This window comes from Acomys russatus, chromosome 14, assembly GCF_903995435.1.
Source record: "Acomys russatus chromosome 14, mAcoRus1.1, whole genome shotgun sequence".
NCBI classification, from domain to species: Eukaryota; Metazoa; Chordata; class Mammalia; order Rodentia; family Muridae; genus Acomys; species Acomys russatus.
In genome coordinates, this window is record NC_067150.1 from 13,847,983 (window position 1) to 13,868,622 (window position 20,640).

At 40.5% G+C, this 20,640-nt stretch overlaps 1 protein-coding gene across 1 annotated transcript in view; it reads right to left on the reverse strand.

Moving 5' to 3' along the window:
• The window catches only part of LOC127198736 (mucin-16-like), a 234,353-nt gene that overhangs the window by 169,829 nt on the left and 43,884 nt on the right, over window positions 1-20,640 (reverse strand).

The window sequence follows — 20,640 nt, forward strand, 5'->3', positions numbered from 1 at the left end:
GAGCTAAAGAATCACTGAAAATGGATGGTGGATTAATAAGAGACAGTCAGTTTTCTCCAGGGATGTGGCCCCTGGTAGATTGCTCACACACTTATGGATGATTGGCCCTATAGCCTTTTGCATATAGAAAGCATAAATTAGACTAAGTGGGTTATTGAAGAAATTAGAAGAGAAGAAACTCAGGGCGGATAAGGAGGAGGAAGAAGAGGATAAAAAAAAGCAGAGCCGGAGAGATGATTCAACAGATAAAGTTATCTGCTACCAATTCTGACAAACTGAGTTTGATTCCTGGTATGTGCATAGAGGAAGTAAAGGACTGACTTCTGAGAATTGTCCTCTGACCTCCACATGAACATTGGGACACACACACACAGATACTAAATATATAAACACAAAAATAAATATAAATGTAATATAAAATGATTATTTACAAAGGAAAAGACAGGAAGTTGGGAAGGATCATGATAGAAAAGTCTGGGAGGAATTGGAGGCAGCAGTGAAGGGTGAATATGATCAAAATACATAGTTTACGTGTATGAAATTCTCAAGTATTAAAACATTTTCAAAGTAAGCAGTTTGTAACAGGTTGAACATACAATAGAAGAAATCCTTGATTTCTGGGTACATTCATAGTACATGATTGCCTGAAATTTTTATTAGACTTTGCTGGGAAGTGTATTTATATAGTTAATTCTCTCACATAAAAAAGAAAGGAAAAAGAAAAGAAAAGAAAAGAAAAACTATCATTAGGGCGATGACTCAGTGCCTGCTTATAATTCCATCCCAGAAGATAGAGACAGGGCTACTCATTGAAATCTTGCCAGGAAGACTAGCCATATTGAAGGCCTCTGGAGTCGATGGGGTTTCTCAATGAATGAGGTAGTAAAGGGATTGAGGATGATTCCTGACATTAACCTCAGGCCTCCACATGCACATACAGACAAATGCACAAAACAAGCATATACATACTTGTACACATGCATACAAACACACTTGAAACATAGAAAAGGAGGGGGAAAACCCTATACTCATGGGGCTGGAGCAATGGGTCAGTGGATAAAAACAGTGGTTTCAAGAGCATGAGGACCTATTTAAGTTCAAGGGACCATAGCAAAAGTCAGGTGAAGCCACGCACACATCTGTAATCCTAGCAGTACACAGGTTAGTGAGAAAAAGGAGTACCATTGGGGATTGCTGGTTACCAGTCTAGCTCAAGTTTCAAGTTTCAGTAAGAGACCCTGTCTTATGAGAATCAGATGAGAAGCATTTTGTGCAGTAGATGATAATTAATGTAAATACACACAACTGGTCGAATTGTAGAAAATAAGTTTCTGTAGAGTTCTCAGACGTAAAAGAGACTTCAACTGTAATATCCAAAATTAACCTGCAAAGCCCAACTCCCTAAGTACCAGGTAACCTCTTGGGATGCTGGGAGTTGTAGTTCCTGGAATAAAACAAAAGCCTCATGTGATAGTAATGTAACCTATGGGTTTGTGTTCATAAACCCCTGCAACATGTGTCTTGGGGCCCACCTAGCTGGGGAATTCAAAGGAGTGGACCTGATGAAAATCCATCTCTTCATCAGTATTTAATAGTTAATAAAGCTTACTTCAAATTTGACCCAAAATGGAATAGTTTGTTATTTCCTGTGAATCTCAGGATTAATACCACATCAAACACACCCTCCCTCCCAAAGGAATATTATAAAAGAGGAGAAGAAAGAATGTAAGAACCAGAGGCTGGAGATGACCAAGGTGAAACTGAGTTTTCTGGACATGACTTAAGTGGGACCCACATAAACTCACAGCAGCTGTTCTTGCCTGAGTAAAACTGAGGCACATAGGACCTCTCAAGTGTCTTTGTGAATCTGTGACAGGCCCATGAGGCCTCACCCCTTCATTATCTAAAGGCAGTTAATCTTACAGAGAAATTTGCAAAGGGAGAGCTGAGAAAGGTGGATATTTCTCTATAAATCCCAGGGAACAGTCTGCCTACAGGATGTGCAGGAATAAAAATGGAGCAAAGAATAAGGGAATACCTAACCAATGACTGGCCCAACCTGACACCCAACCCATAGGAGAGAGTCAACCCCTGACACTATTAATGATGCTCTGTTCTACTTGCAGACAAGAACCTAGCATGAATGTTTTCTGAGAAGCTCCACCTAGCAGTGGATTGGAACAGATACTGAGACTCACAGCCAAACATTAGGCAGAGCTCTGGGAATCTTGTGGGAGTCAGGTGAAGGATAAAAGGTCCTGGAGGGGACAAGAACTCCTCAAGAAGATTGACAGTATCAACTAACCTGGCCCATAGTGGCTTACAGAGACTGAAGTACAAACCAAAAAAGCATGCATGGACTTGACCTAGGCCCATAACACAAATGTAACTGATGGACAGCTTGGTCTTGATGTGGGTACCCTAGCAAGTGGAACAGAAGCTGTATCTGACAGGTTGCCTGTCTGACCCTAGTGGAGGAGGATGCTCTTAGTCCTGATGCAATTTAAAGTGCTGTGGTGTGTTTGTAGGGGGCACTCTCCCCTATTCTGAGGAGAAGGGAAGAGGGTAAAGGGTGGGTGGATGGGACTGGGAAGAGTGGAAGAGGGGCTGCGATTGAGATGGAAATGAATAAATGAATATTTAATAAAATTTTAAAAACAGATTTCAGGGAAGCTAAGGATTAGATTTGTTTTAGGTCTCTCTGAAGTTATAATTTTATTTGTTTGTTTTTGTTTGTTGTCATAGATAGTCCTGCAGTTGAAGGAGTTTGTAGTTTGCTTTGGGGCCTAAGGTGAAGAAAGTTAGCATCTATGAAATCTTTAGAGAATAAAGCAGTGATGAACAGCCCTTCCTTAGGCAAGAGAAAGATGGGGATAATTATACAGACAGAAAAAGGAAAGAATCCTTTACTCAGGTGTGTGGTTGAATCCTCTAACCATCAAAGCAGGGGAAATTCCAGCACAATTAACAATTGTTTAAGACCTTTCTCCCGGAAACTCTGAAATTTATTAGGATTGTTACCAGAAATCCCATTTACTTTAAACCACATCGTAAGGCCTTGTGCAGCCCAAGTGACTCCTGGTTTAGCTTTGTCAGACTATAATCCCACCCAAGGCACCCCAGGAGACATTTTATAATTCCACTCAAAAAAAGAGAGACAGGCAAGGAAAAAAATATTTCTTAATAGCCTTTTGCGATAGAATTTGAGAACCACTAAAATGCTATATAGGGATAATTACTGTCCCTTGAAAACTATCCCTCAAAAGAGCATGTTCTCATAAGTGAATATGTCTTAATTTCCTCACTGAGTGCCTCATTCTTTTCTTATTCTTCACATTTAATGTCTTTACTGAAATATCTTTAATAAGTCTCCAATTCTGTTTCAAACTAGCTATTCCTGACACTTTTTTCTTTAGGGAAGGCTAGAATCCAGTTTCACTTAAATTGAGGTTCCTAACATAATAAGGGAAGCCTCAGGCTGATGAGGATGACAGTATGCAGCTGTCTTTCTGCTCTAAGCCACTGACACCTAGTGAGTTGTACTTTCATTTCTTCATAAGACACATATTTGCCTGTGTGCCAGGTAATGAGCCATGGCACATCTGAAAATATCTGAAAACTCCGTTGGTTGTTGTGACTAGGACTTTGGATGCCACTACCTTATAGTGAGTAGAGGACTCATGATGAAGTCCCACATCTGACGAACACAAGGACAGCTCCCCACTCAATACCCCCCTAACGTGAGTTACTCAGATCCATATACATGACTGCTTATATTGGGACTGAGAAACCCCTTCTGTAGTGAGATTGGTTTAGGCTAAAACATTTGAACTCCTGCATCAGAAATAAGGAAATAAACAGCTCAGTAGGTTGTAAGCAGCATCAATAAAAATAAGCACCACTGCCATGCCCTGGTTTCACCATCATTGACTCCAACCTTCTGAAACATATTCTTATAAGTTGCCTCAGACATGGTGTCAAATCATAGCAATAGAAAAGTAACTAAGACCACAGCTCACATATGTAATCCAGCACAGAGAGCTAATGCAGGACAATTTTTCTGAGTTTGAAGACAAAATAAGTTACAGTGATTTTCAGAGTATGCGCATGTGCACACACACACACACACACACACACACACAATCCTGTCTCCCAAAACAAACAAAAAAAAACACTGTTCAACATAGTGACTATATATAACAATATCTTGCATATTTTAAAATTGGGAAGAGAGTAATTTTAAATGTTCAGGAGATGTTAAAATGCTACAGGGATATGATGACAGAGGCATTGACTAAGTATGTCATTTGGTGATTATGTATATATATGCAAATACATATATTAAAATATCACATTGCAGGGGCTCCTGCAAATATCAATATCTACAGATCCTCAAGTTCTTTGTATAGGATGCAGAAGTTTGGAGGCGGGATAGATAGGTCAGTGGTTAGGGAGTCTTACTGCTCTTGCACAGGGCTTCAGTTCCTACCGCCAACTTTAGGTGGCTTATAACCTCCAGTGACTCCAGTTCCAGGCAACCGGACCAAATCTCACAGCCTCTGTGGGCATTGCACTCATATACACATATATGTGTAAGCACACCCACACACACATGTACAAACATACATGTGCGCACACAGATGCACAAACACACATGTGCATACACATATGCATACATACATGTAAAAAGTAATAAAAATTTTAATGGTATAGTTTTTTATATAAAATCCAGATACCCTTCTGTAACTTTATTTTTATATTACTTTTGGAAAGTATAGTGTAAATACTATGGAAACAATTGCTATACAGTGTTTATCAGCCACTAAAGACAAGGGAATATCCTCCATATTTATTTACAATAAGTACATTTTTTCCTAAACACTTTCCATCCATTGTTGATTGAATACAATGATACAGAGACCACAGATATGGAGATTGATTGTACCCATAATCTTTTTACATACTAATTAAGAATGCCTTCAAGGATTGCTAGTCAGATCTCTTCCAGGAGCTGTGAGCGGTCCACAAGTCATCCTGGAAACCTGGATATGCACACCACAGAAGACCCAGTCAGAACCCCAGTCAGGGGAACCTCCGATCATAAAAGGGGTGGTTCTTCTGGTCTCCAGGCTCAATTCTGAAGCTGAGGAATTGCTAGTCAGAGCTCTACGGGTGTCTGTCTGATGCCCACAGGCCAGCCTGGAAGCTTTGATACAACCAGGCAACCAGGAATCTGATTAAAAACTAAACTTGTGGGAGGATTCAAGATGTCAGAGAGCAGTGTGGACTGTGTTTGGAAGCTCCACTAAACAATTCAGGGAATTGCATGGAATTCTTAACCAGGAACACCAAGCTCCCCAACCCACTACAGTGGGAGTACTCCACAGTTTAAGAGTACCAAAATATATAAAACCTGCATACCCATGCACATGGGAGGAACACGGATGTTCTTGGACTAGAGTGGCAGCAGCAGCAGCTGAGGTTTGTGCTTGAGAACCCTCCAGCAGAGGAGATTGGTGTGGTGACTGGTGGGAATTGCTGCAGGAGAGGGGACTTTGCAAGATTTGAGCCCCACAATCCAATCTCAACTCAGCGCACAGCTTGCACCCTGATCCAAACTGGACGCGGTGCGTAGTTTGGGAGCAGACTCCCCAGGTGAACTTGGTGCATGGTCCCAGCCCTGAGACTCTGCTAGACTTGGTGTGCAGTTTGGACCCAGAGTCCCTAGCTAAGCTTGGCGTGCTGTTTGGGCACAGAATCCCTAGCTGAACTGGGCACTTAGTTTGAGCACAGAGTCCCTAGTGGTCCCAGCCCTGAGACTCTAGCTGAGCTTGGCGCATGATCCCAGCCCTGAGAATATGGCTGAACTCGCCTAGCTCAGTGTGTAATTTGGGCCCGTGACCCTGGTTGGACTCAGTGCTAACTGGACTAAGGGTGTGGATTAGGCCCAAGACCCATTTGGGTCCAAAGAAGCAAACTGACTCAACGCTCAGGTTGGGTCCATAGATGTTAATTGGACTCAGTGTGTGTGCGGTTTGGGCCGCATGACACTAACCTGGACTCTGCAAATGGTCTGGATCTCGAACGCTACCAGGAACCACAGACTAGCAGAGCATCAGAGCTCCAGGACTAAGGAAATCTCGGGGAGACTGGGAGTAGAGTGGCCATCAGACCCCCTTCGCCCAACCTGCTTCAGGCCCTGGAGATCTCTGGTGCCACAAAGGGACCCAGAAAGCTGTGGACACTTTGGCTTGGCCTAGTGCACATCCTGAGACCAAGGACAAATACAGTGGAGCTGGGGATCACTGCCTGTGAGAGACCCAAACTACAGGGCTGTCCTCCTGCCATCCAGACCAGTGAAGCATCAGAGCTTCTGGCCCAGGGAAATTGTGAGAAAACGGGTGAATCTATCCTCAGAATCCCTCCACCCAACTCTGGAAGCTACCTACCAAAAACAGAGATGGCAACATGACTAAAGGACAGCGTAAAATCATACAAAAACAACCCCAAAACAATATGGCCTCTCCATATCCCAGCGATCCCAAAGAAAACAACCGAGAGAATACACACAGAATGGAAATACAAGAAAATGACCTCAGATCCTTAGCAATGAGGATGGTAATGAAGGAAACAAATAAAATTCATAATCAAATGCAGGAATATGGAGCCAAACAGGTGGAAGACATAAAAGAAGCCTATAGAGAGGCACTGGAAAAAATACAGGAAAATACAAACAACCAGATGAAGGAAATCAGTCAAACTCTTCAAGCTCTGAAGGCCTATAAAGAGGCAATGGTAGAAACTCAGGAATATACAAACAATCAGATGAAAGAAATCAATAAAACAGTTCAAGATCTGACGATGAAAATTGACTCAATGATAAACACACAGACAGAAGAAAAACGGGAATGTGAGAGCTCAGAGAGGAAGGTGAGCAACACAAGGGTGAGCCTGTCTAACAGAATCCAAGAGATGGAGGAATGAATCTCAGGTCTAGAAGATACAATCATAGATCTTGAAGCAACCATTAAAGAAAATGCTAAACCTGGAAAAATCCTGACAAAAAACATCCAAGAAATCAAGGACACCATGAAAAGAAGAAATCTGAGGATAATAGGCATTGATGAAAGAGAAGATACCACACTCCAAGGTCCAGAAAATATTCTCAACAAAATCATAGAAGAAAACATCCCCAATCTAAAGAAAGAGATGCCTATAAACATACAAGAGGAGGCCTACAGAACACCAAATAGAATTGACCAGAAAAGAAAAACTTCCTGTCACATAATAATCAAAACACAAAATATACAAAACAAAGAAAAAATATTAAAAGCTGCAAGGGAAAAGGGCCAAAAAATATTTAATGACAAAGCTATCAGAATTACACCCGACTTCTCAGCAGAGACCATAAAAGCCAGAAGGGTCTGGACAGAGATCCTGCAAACCCTAAGAGACCACAGATGCCAGGCCAGACTACTTTACCCAGCAAAATTATCAATAATCATTGATGAAGAAAACAAAATATTCCACGACAAAATCAAATTCAAACAGTACCTATCCACAAATTCAGCCTTACAGAAGGTACTAGAAGGAAAACTCCACCCCAAAAGGACAAGCTACAACCAAAACTACACAGGAAATAGATAACTACACCATCATAAAAACACAACCAAACAAACTCTCTACTGGAACCAACACCAAAATTAAGACTCTTAACAGTCACTGGTCATTAATATTTCCCAACATCAAGGGTCTCAATTCTCCAATAAAAAGACACAGACTAAATGAATGGATGCATAAACAAGATCCAACATTCTTCTGCATTCAAGAAACACATCTCACCCATAATGAAAGGCATTACCTCAGGGTGAAAGGCTGGAAAAATATTCCAAGAAAATGGTCAGAAGAAGCAAGCAGATGTAGCCATTTTAATATCTAACAAAATAGACTTTCACCCAAAATTAATCAAAAGGGATGAGGAAGGACACTTCATACTCATCAAAGGGAAAATCAACCAAGATGACATCACAATTCTGAACATCTACACTCCCAGTACAAGGGCACACACATTTGTAAAAGATATATTAACAAAGTTTAAACCACACATCGATCCCCACACAATAATAGTGGGAGACTTCAACACCCTGTTCTCAATGAAGGATAGGTCACTGAAACAGAAACTAAGCTAAGAAATAACATTAACCAATGCTATGAATCAAATGGATCTAACAGATATCTACAGAAATTTTCACCCAAACAAAAAGGAATATACTTTCTTCTCTGCACCCCATGGAACCTTCTCCAAAAATTGATCACATAGTAGGTCACAAAGCAAGCCTCAACAGATACAAGAGGATTGAAATGATACCTTGTATCCTATCAGATCACCATGGCCTTAGGCTGCACTTCAACAACAACAAAAATAACAAAAAGCCTACACATACATGAAAACTAAACAACTCTCTACTTAATGAAACCTGGGTCAAGGAAGAAATAAAGGAAAAAAATTAAAGACTTCCTGAAATTCAATGAAAATGAAGAAACTACATACCCAAATTTGTGGGATACATTGAAAGCAGTGCTAAGAGGAAAATTCATAGCACTAAGTGCCTTTAAAAAGAAATTGGAAATATCCCACATAAGCAACTTAACGATACAGCTGAAGCACTAGAAAAAAAAAAAAAAAAGAAGCAGAAACACCCAAGAGGAGTAGACGTCTGGAAATAATGAAACTCAGGGCTGAAATTAATAAATTAGAAACTAAGAAAACCGTCCAAAGAATCAACAAAACCAAGAGCTGGTTGTTTGAGAAAAGAAGATAGACAGACCATTACCAAACTAACTAAAAGGCAGAGAGACAGTAGCCACATTAACAAAATCAGAAATGAAAAGACAGACATAACAACTGACACTGAAGGTATACAGAGAATCATGAAATCCTACTTCAAAGGCATATATGCCACAAAATTTGAAAATCTAAGGGAAATGGACAATTTTCTTGGTCAATTTCACTTGCCAAAACTGAGTGAAGAACAGATAAACAAGCTAAATAGTCTCATTTCCCCTACAGAAATAGAAGCAATCATCGATGGTCTCCCAACCATAAAAAACCCAGGGTCAGATGGTTTCAGTACAGATTCTACCAGACCTTCAAGGATGTGCTAATACCGATACTCTTCAAGCTACTCCGAAAGATAGAAATGGATGGAACATTACCAAATTCATTCTATGAGGCCATAGTCACATTGATACCAAACCTCACAAAGACTCAAATAGAAAGAGAATTTCAGACCAATTTCTCTTATGAACATCGATGCAAAAATACTAAATAAAATACTTGCAAAACGAATACAAGAACACACCAAAGATATCATTCATCATGACCAAGTAGGCTTCATTCCAGGCATGCAGGGATGATTTAATATATGAAAATCCATCAATGTAATCCACCATATAAACAAACTGAAAATAAAAAACCACATGATCATCTCTTTAGATGCAGAGAAAGCATTTGAGAAAATCCAACACCCATTCATGATTAAAGTTTTAGAGAGACTGGGGATACAAAGCACTGTCCTCAACATAATAAAGGCTATATACAACAAGCCAATAGCCAAAATCAAAGTAAATGGTGAGATACTCAAGGAAATTCTTCTAAAATCGGGAACAAGGCAAGGCCGCCCACTCTCTCCATATCTCTTCAATATAGTTCTTGAAGTTCTAGCCAGAGCAATAAGACAACAAAAGGAGATCAAGGATATCCAAATGGGAAAGGAGGAAGTCAAATTATCCCTATTTGCAGATGATATCATAGTGTACGTAAGTGACCCCCAAAATTCCACCAGAGAACTCCTACAGCTGATAAACACCTTCAGCAAATTGGCTGGATACAAAATTAACTCAAAAAAGTCTGTAGCCTTCCTATATACAAATGACAATCATGCAGACGAAGAAATTAGGAAAACTACACCCTTCACGTTAGCCACAAGCAATATAAAATATTTAGGACTTACTCTAACTAAGCAAGTGAAGGATGTGTTTGAAAAAATTTCAAAACTCTGAAGAAAGAGATTGAAGATGACATCTGAAGATGGAATGATCATCTTTACTCATGGACTGGGAGAATTAACATAGTAAAAATGGCCATCCTACCAAAAGCGATTTACAGATTCAAGGCAATCCCTATCAAAATACCCACACAATTTTTTAAAGACATTGAAAGTTCAATTTTCAACTTCATATGGAAAAAACAATTAGCCCAGAATAACTAAAACAATATTGTACAATAAAAGATCCTCCAGAGGAATCTCCATACCTGATCTCAAGCTGTACTATAAAACAGCACTAATTAAAACAGCATGGTACTGGCACATCAATAAGCTGGTTGATCAGTGGAATAGAATCAAAGACCCAGATATGAATCCACACACATATGGTCACTTGATTTTTTACAAAGAAGCCAAATCTATTCAATGGGAAAGGGATTGCATCTTCAACAAATGGTGCTGGTCTAACTGGATAGCTATGTGTAAAAAAAAATGCAATTAGACCTATATTTGTCACCATGCACATAACTCAAGTCCAAGTGGATCAACGACCTCAACATAAAATCAGAGACACTAAATCAGTTAGAAGAAAAAGTGGGGAAGAGCCTGGAACACATTGTCACAGGAGACAACTTCCTGAACAGACCTTCAACAGCCCAGGCCTTAAGGTCAACAATTAATAAGTGGGACCTCATGAGGCTGAGAAGCTTCTGTAAGGCAGGAGACACTGTCCAGAGAACAAAGAGACAGCCTACAGACTGGGAAAAGATCTTCACCAACCCTACATCTGACAAAGGTCTAATATCCAAATATATAAAGAACTCAAGAAACTAAACACCACCAAACCAAATAACGCAATTGAGAAATGGGGCTTGGAACTAAACAGAGAATTCTCAACAGAGGAATATTAAATGGCTGAGAAACACTTAAAGAAATGCTCAACCTCCTTAGTCATCAGGGAAATGCAAATCAAAACAACTCTGAGATTCCATCTTACACTCATCAGAATGGCTAAGATCAAAAATTCAAGTGATACCACATGCTGGTGAGGATGTGGAGAGAGAGGAACACTCCTTCATTGCTGGTGGGAATGCAAACTAGTACAGCCACTTTGGAAATCTATCTGGTGGTATCTCAGAAAACTGGGAATAATGTTTCCTCATGACCCAGCTATTCCACTCACCCAGATGATTCTCCAGCACACAAGAACATTTGCTCAACCATGTTCATAGTATCCTCATTTGTAATAGCCAGAACATGGAAACAGCCCAAGTGTCCTTCAGTAGAAGAATGGATAAAGAAACTGTGGTACATTTACACCATGGAATACTACTCAGTTATTAAAAACAAGGAATTCCTGAAATTTGTGGACAAATGGATTGAACTAGAAATGATCATAATGAGTGAGTTAACCCAGAAGCAGAAAGAGTCAAATGGTATATACTCACTTATATCTGGACACTAGCCTAAGGGGCATGTGCCATGAAAGTCTTCACTCACCAGGAAAGTGGGTCAGAGGGGAGGACATGCTATTAGGACTCTAGGTGAGAGAAGCATGGGAGAATGGGGACATAGAAGGATCCAGAGGGTCCTAGAAACCTATAAGAACATTATGATGGGAGGATCTTGGCCCAGCGGTCCTGCGCAAACTATGGCATCAGCCAAGAACAATACGTGCAGTAAACTCGAACCCCTACTCAGATCTATCCGATGGACAGGACGTTCTTCACAGTTGAATGAAGAGTGGGGTCTGACTTTCACAGGAACTCCGGTGCCCCATATTTGACTGCATCCCCTGGATGGGGAAGCCTGGTGGCACTCAGAGGAAGGATAGCAGGCCACCAACAATAGACTTGATACCCTATGAGCATGTACAAGGGAAGGAGGTCTCCCTCAGTCACAGTCATAGGGGAGGGGAGTAAGGGGAACAAGGGAGGGAGGGAAGAATGGGAGGATACAAGGGATGGGATAACAATTGAGATGTAATATGAATAAATTAATAAAATATATTTTTAAAAACTTTAAAAAAAAGAATGCCTTCAAGTTGTACCATATACATAGACAAATTTTGTTGCCACATTCAATACATTTCTTACCAAGGATCTCAGTCTCCAGAAACTGTTGTACTTTATTGAATCTCTCATCACAGGCTATCCTCTGCTAGCAGTCTCCTACAATCTATCTCTTTGCTTCTTTTCAGTATGAAGTTATCACTGGGAGATCATCACAAGTATCTTGAGTTAGAATCTCTACTTCTGGGAATCTTAGAGTTGTTTTGCTTGAATTGAAAGTGAAGACATAATCAGGTACATGCTGTTGTCACTGGGATAATTGTCATAATTGATTGTACCTTTTCATCCAAATGGATTATTAAGGTTCAATATAGTTCAACAATTTAGATTGCTTTGATTTTATAGACAGCTATAAATAAACTATCAAAAATATATGTAGGAGACCTTAATACTGTGATTTTTGGAATTATATGGTCAAGAAGAATAGATTTAAAAGCATGCTTTCTGTTTACTATCTTTTACAAAGGATTATATTTTATTTATAATTTTGCATATATGTGCATGTCAGTGTGAGGTTATGTGCACACAAGGCCAGAAGAGGGTGCTGGTTCCCTTTTGCTCTTGAGTTACAGGAAATTCTAAACTTCCTGATGTGGATATTGGGAACAAAACTTGGAGCCTCTGGAAGAGCACTAGCATTCTTATCCACCTCTCCAGTGTCAGCTGTCATTATCGTGAGTTTCTTTAATATAGTGCTTATCAAGGAATAGAGCTGTTCGTTTTTATTTTTTGGGAAGGAGAGTCATTGGTAAGAAATTGTCAAAATGGTTGGAGGGAGAGCCAGAATCAGAACATGCTTTCTTTTCAAAAGCCATTTGTATCTTTGTCTTTTTTTTTCTGTTGCTTTTTTTTTCTTAATAATGATTTTTGTTGCATGCATTTATATTTCATAATTAGCTACAATTTATTCCACATTGCCCTCACTTTTTTCCCCTCTCCCTCTTCCTGCTGGTCCAAAGTAGTACTCCTTGCTCTTTCACATATGTATATGCACAAATGTGCATATATTGATATATATACATATATATATATATATATATATATATATATATATATATATATATGTATACATTATATATCAATACATATATAATGCTTATATATTAAAACTCTTCCTACCTTTGCATAATTCACCATGCATTCTCAGACATATCCATATATTTATATTTAAGGTCACACTCTCTATTTGAGAGAAAACATGCAACATTTCTCTCTGTATCTATGACTCTCTTGTATGGGCCCCTCCCCATCCTTTGTATTTAAACAACTATAGAATAAAACATTTTTTAAAGTGTACTTTTGCTGAAACTGTACATGCATTTGTCTTTATTAGTCCTTAAACAACACTTTCTAACAACTATTTACAGAACACTTTATCAGCTTGGGATTATGGTGTCCGAGAGCATCCTGGACCCATGTCCTGGTGGATACTGCGGAAAGCTGATAATTGTGGGAACAAGTGAGTTTTAGGAGTGGGTTAGGGTGCTAGAATTAAAACACTTGTGATAAAAAAAAAATCCAGCACAGATCTCAGAAAGAGATAAATGCAAGCAGGTGAAACTCATGAGGATAGTTAAGAAAGAGCAGGAGTGTGCAGGGACTCCCAAGAGCCAGCCCATCCACTCTATCATTCTGCAGCCTTGCAGGGTTTGTTTCTTCAGTAAAAAAGTCCAGATCCACAGAAGCATGAGGTCAGACCAGCCTGGGCAGCCTCCAGGCACAGATGAGGAGGGGCTCAGAGAGCCCTGAATGTGCTAAACCCACCTGCTTCCTGAAAACAATAAACAGGGCTACTTTTTTTTTGCCCAGTCTTCCATCTTGCTGGCTCATCCTAAATCCACAAAGATGACTGGGGTCTTGGAGATCTAAGTAAAAGTAGCTCCTTGTCCTGCTGCCTGCCCTGGAAGGAAAGAGTTAAAGGCTGACTCTTCACATTTGCAAAGTGAAGGTATTCTATCAGGAGTGAAAACTGAGGAGAAAGGAACTTACTGCACAACACACACACATTGGTATGGGAGAATAGAGACTGGAGAAAGCAACAAGTTTGACATATAATGGAAGCCATTGGCAGAGAAAAACTGGAAGCCTACTCCACCTGGCCTTCATATAGCAAATGGGCCAAGCTGAAGAAAAGGTCAGAAGAGGCAATTGCTATGTAAATGTCCTTTAAAGGGCCATAAGAGTCACTGCCCAGTGTTTTAGGCTCTTTCCTTAGCTCACTAACCTACTCCTATTCTGGAAACGCATTCCTTTTTTTTAAGAAAAGTAAACTGTGTCTATTTCTATTTATCATTATGTGCTTATAGCCTTGGAACATAAGGAGTTGGACATTTCAGCACAGGCTCAGGTCTGCACCTGTAACAACATTCATGCAGACACAAACATAGGTTTGTACAATACTTACATCCACAGACATAAGTCTTCAGACAGGGATATGCTGACAGAAACTCATACACACACTTTCACTTAAGCACACAAATATTGTCATACACAGTCTAATCCACACAGACACCCACAAGTACGTAGTCTCAGTCAAACACTCCAAACACACCATCCCACCAGTGATTTTTTTTCAGGTGTATAACATATTCTGCAAACACTCATATACTCAAATACACACATAGTCTACTACCTATTGCACGTACATACATACCCATAGACACAACACTAATAAACATCCACAGCCCAAAGAAATTCACAGTCCGTCACACTCACTCATCCATGATAACAGGAATGCAAGTCCTGGAACTCTGAGTCCTTTCCTGGTTTGCCTCAACTCACTTCACTGAACCTCAGTTTCTCCAAGAAGAAAGCCAAAATGATAAGAGAAAACACCTATCTATCCAGGTGTGCCAACAACTTAACCAAGATAAGATGAATTAGTGTAGGTCGATTACAACAGTAGCTTGCTTCTCTATAACCCTACTCTATTGTAAAAGTCACCTCTCCCCACCTCAGTCCTATAACCTTGATTCTTCACTTTTTTCCTTCTTATTGACCCTTTAATATTGTGTAATTTACTTTATGGAGTCACAGTTTATAAAGGTTCCCCTTCCTTACACGCCATCCCACCAGTGATTTTTTTTTTTCAGAAGTATTACATACACCTGCAATCCTACCATTGCTAGATGAGATACGAATAAGAAGACTCACCCAAAAGCTCACAGGCAATCAAGACTATAGATGATACACTGAAGCATAAAAAATCAGCAAGAGAGTCACCATCATAACCCCCAAAAGTTGTCCCCTGACCTACACATATGCACCAAAGCATGAATCCAAGACATACACACAAAAATAAATATTTTTAAATACGAGGTGCTATAAATAAAAATAGTAATGTATGATGGAATCCAGTTGCCTGAAAGTCCAGAAGTGCTTCTCTGCCTGGGCTGCATATAACAAACAGAGCATGTTCCTTGAAGCTCATGACCCACCAGTAAAGAAGAAGCAGGTGCCTTGTAAATGATCAATGAAAGGCCGTGAGGCTCATTGCCCAGCTGTCTTGTCCACATGCTTTTTCATCATCTCACTATTCTACTCAAAATACTGGGACTGCTTTCCCCTTTCTTAATAAACCAACTCTATTTCTATGTTCTTGGTCTCATTTTTTTTTGTTCTGGCCCATGAGACCCTGGATACTTCAGGTACCGTAGGATTCAGATCCAGACCTGCAACTGCAGAAACACCTGAGATAATTCCTGGATGATCTGGGCACAGCTAAGTCTTCTCAGCTGTTCATATGGAAGAAGAGTAGCCACATGAAGAGTTACATCATAGGTAGGGTATATAAGAAACCTCAGGGCAGCTCGCCTAGGCACTGCTGGAGAGCTGGCCTAGATAGCATGGCTGAGAAAGAACTTGCACTGATAGGCGGGAGAGCTGTCAGGCTGAACACCTCCGCTATTGCCCAGTCCCACACCCAGAGCTTTGAGTTGGCCCACCCCAACATCCACACTGTCTATGAACTTCTGGAGCATATGAAGGGGTGTGTCCTCTGGAATCAAAGCTGCAAGATCTCCATGATGCAAGGGAACAAGAGGATGTCTGAGAGGAGTGCCAGTGAGGATCCAGTGCTGACAGTGTGGCAGAGCCAGAGGCCTGAACCAGCCCAAAATGACTCACTGAAATAAGCATTTGCAAGAAATGGGAAAAAATGCTATATTACGTGACACACTGCAGCTTTCACGGCAAGATTTTTGTTTATTTGTTTTCTTTTGGGGGCAGCCTGCAAAAGCAGAGGGCGGATATGGAGGGACAGGCAGATGAGTGGGATTGGGGTGCATAACATGAAATTCACAAAGAATCAGTAATATGTTACAAAAGGAACCTCTTTTTGGGTGGGGAGGAATACTGAAAGACCACTACTACCTACATAGCAAACATATAATGGAACATATGTAGACACTGGTATATAAAAATGCCAATCCTTCATACAGCCTTTGCCTTTGAGTTTCAAACTCTCTCTCAACTCTACACCAGTTTCTCTCTTATAGGTCTTGTCTGTCCTTCCTTCCTTCCTTTCTTCCTTCTTTCTTTCCTTCCTTCCTTCCTTCCTTCCTTTCCCTATCTTTGTATTTTTGTTGTTGTTTATCTTTCTGTCTGTCTCCCTGTGTGTGCATGTGTGTACACCTGTGTGTCTGAGTGCACTGCACAGGCCTAAAAGGATGCTAGGTATCCAATTACATCACTGTCTGCCATATTCCTTTGAGACAGGGTCTCTCAGCAAGCTCGGCTGGCAGCCAGCAGGCCCCAGTGATACTCCTGCCCGCATGTCCCACTGTGCTGGAGTATTGTGCATATTCATACCTATTTTGTTGATGTTGTTTTAACACAATTGCTGAGGATTTGAACTCAAGTAATCTTGCTTATGCTAAGGCACCCTTACCACTGAGCCATATTCCCAGCCAGTGTATTTCTTCTTAATAACCTGTTTCTGCTTCTGCTACTATTCATATCTCTTTCCCTGTCTATGGTGGTTTGAATGAGAATGGCCCCCATAGGATCATATATTTAAATTCTTGGTCTCCAGTTGGTGGGACTGTTTGGTAAGGATTAAGATGTGTGGCCTTGTTTACAGAGGCATGTCCTTGGGATTTGGGACTTCAAAAGCCTACTCCACTCCAGTTCCCTCAGTCTTAAGGTATAAGCTCTCAGTTACCACTCCATTGCCATGTATGCCTGATGCCATGCTCCTTGCCATGATGTTCTTGGACCCTTAAGTTGCTTTGATCATGATGTTTTTTTCATAGCAATAAAAAAGTAACTAAGGCCCTATCCAATTCTTATTACACATTACAAGAATCTGTGAATGCCAGCAGGTACCCACAGGACTCCAATATCTGCTGATAACATCATATGTGAGGGATCCTTTCAGACTCCAAGTCAATACTCAGTCCTACAGATATTCCCAAAATCTATAAGACATCATGGGATTTTTCACTTCTGCACACAGACTTGATAGCATTGAATATAAGCAAAGTAAGTTAATAATAATTAATAGTAAAATAATTACAATATACTAGCTTTGTCCAGTGGCTATATTATAGCCGATGAGGTTTGTCCAAAGTGCACTAATTGCTAATTGATAACAAGAAGCATGTGTTGCCAGGCATGGTGGCACATGCCTTTAATCCCTGTACTCCGGAGGCAGAGGCAGGCAGATCGCTGTGAGTTCAAGGCCAGCCTGGTCTACAAAATGAGTCCAGGAAAGCCAAGGCTACACAGAGAAACCCTGTCTTGAAAAAAAAAAAAAAAAAGAAAGAAAGAAAAGAAAAGAAAGAAAGAAAGAAAGAAAAAGCAGTGTGTTAATCAGTAGTCTATAATCAGCAGAGCCTGGTTTTTCACTCTGCCTGGCAGCAGTAAACTCACATTTCATGCTCAGAGGCTATCAGATTCATTTCTAGTATTTTAAAAATGTATTTATATCGTTATTTTATGTATGAGTGCTCTATCTGCATGTATATCTGTATGTCAGAAGAGGGCATTAGAGGGTATGCATGGTTGTGAGCTGCCATGTGAGTGCTGGGAATTGAAATCAAGACTTCTGGAAGAGCAGACAGTGAGTTTAACCACTGAGCCATCTCTTCAGCCCCTCATTTCTAGTATTTTATGTCAAATGTTCTGAAGGGTATAAGGATTGATTCTAGGAATATCCTTGGGAATGGCCTGAGCAGTTTTCCCTGAATTCTGGGGCTGGGGAGTGGAACACACAGCACTGGCCTATCACCCAGGCCACCTGTCTTCCCTGAAACAGAAATGGGCTTGCTCAAATGAACAGCCATCAAAATCAAACCCTGAATGAGCCCTGGTGACAAAAGCAGTTAAACAGTATCTGTTTATTCAGGGCCTTGTGTGATTGATGACCTCACACAGATATACAACTGCACAGCTCTTCCAGGGTTCCCTGGCTGCTACAACGTGACTGACTCAGTAGTGGGTTAAAGGAGGAGAAAATAAATGAAAGAAGCCAAGACCACCTTTGGATTTTGTAATATGCTGAAGGTCTTCTGACCCTAACTCTTCAGAGGCTTGAAGATGTCTTTGCACCAACCAAGGAGTAAATGAACTGACACTTAGGTACCCCAGTGCATTGAGGGCTCCCCCTTGCACAACCTTCAGGCTATCTTAGATAATGGAAAGGTTTGGTGAGAAAGTCCAAATTTCCTACTCAAAGTAGAAGAGTATGTGAGTTGCATGGAAACAGGCTGAAGCCTGGAGGATTTTAGACCTTCTTTCTGCAATGCATGGTGTGTGTGCGTGTGTGTGTGTGTGTGTGTGTGTGTGTGTGTGTGTGTGTGTGTGTGTGTTTCCTGGTATACTACAGTGCTCACACATTTAAAATCCTTTCCTATCGTCAGGGCAGCATGACCCAGGGAAACTTGCCAAAGTTACCCACAAACTTGAAAAGTTCATCCTTTGGGCCCAAGAACAGGTCTTAGGAAAGGTTCTTAGAATGCCTTTCTATTTCTACCCTACCACATATGCACCCTTACATCACATAACTCTACACTGAGCTTATTACCAAATCTACCCAAAGAGACTTGGTGCTAGGTGCTGACTTGTGCTTTTTCCCACTTAGTCTCCCTGAAAGCAATGCCTTCTCCTTCTTTCAAGAATCACAGCTATAAAGCTCCTTATCAGTTCCCTGTTTTTAAAAGCCAGCGCTATCGTGCAGTCGAGGCATACTCCCCCATCTGCAATGCTTCAAAGTCTCCAAAGCCAGTTCAGCACTGTCCCTCCAATGTGGGTGGTCATTTGTCTTGCCCATCAGATAGAATATCACAGAATTCCATAGGAGCTTGGGTTTGTGAGTTGTTCCATGTCCTCCCTGAGAGTCTGTGTTAGGTGCTAGAAACCCAGGGTTCTATAAAATTATCAAATAAGGTTGTGGTTGAGCAAATGACCAAAGGATACCTGATCAGATGCACTCAGAGCCCACAGGATATTTTCTGCACAAAATAACAATTTTGTGAACTCATCCAAATTTGTATGGAAAATGCAGCCTTATCAAGTGGATTTGAAGGGAGGATTTACATAAAACAGAAAGAAAATATTGTCCTGGTCCTGACTGTTCCTGAGGCATAAGAACATGCTTGGAAACTTTAGGGACACCATGAAGGAAAGGACACCCTATTCCCACTCATTCCCGTGGTTCTGATTTCTGTCTCACACCTGTGGAAACCCAGGAGTTTCCCACATAATTGACCATATCACCTGCAAAAGGAGCTGTACAGCCATTTCTACATAGCACAAACAAGGTTGCTAAAAATAGTTAATGTGTCATTGTGAGATGGCTCACTAGTTAAAGGTGCTTACCACCAAAGATGATTATTTGACTTTGAACCCCAGGACCCACATGGCAGAAGAAGAAAACAGAATCCTACAAGTTATCCTCTAATGTCCACATGACATAATGCCATGTGTGCTCACACACATGCACACAAACATACACACACACACTGAAACACACACAAATAAATAAATAAAACTAAATAAATAATTAATAAGTAAACAAACATAATCTAAAATAGTTTTAATCTTCAACATGAAGCCAGAGAGGTGCCCTCAGTGGGTAAAGTACTTTCAATACAAGCCTGAATTTAGATTCCTAGAACCCAATAAAGCTAGATGGAGCAGTGCATGGCTGCAGTCTCAGCACTATGGAGACAATTGCATTTCCAGAAATGCATGGACTATCTGGCTTGTCATATGTAGAAGATGAACAAGACACTGTCTGCCAAGGTGGAAGGTGTATGCTAGGGCACATGAACATACACACACACACACACACACACACACACACACACACACACACACACACAAACAGAAAGAGAGAGAGAGAATGAGAGAGAGAGAGACAGACAGACAGACAGACAGACAGAGACAGAGAGAGACAGAGAGAGTCAGAGACAAAGACAAAGGAGGAAGAATTATTTTTTCAAAATGGCTAGTGACCTGTGCCACAAGTCCAATCTCCTGCGTCCAGTATATAAGAAAGGATTTTCCTCCAAAAATATTTT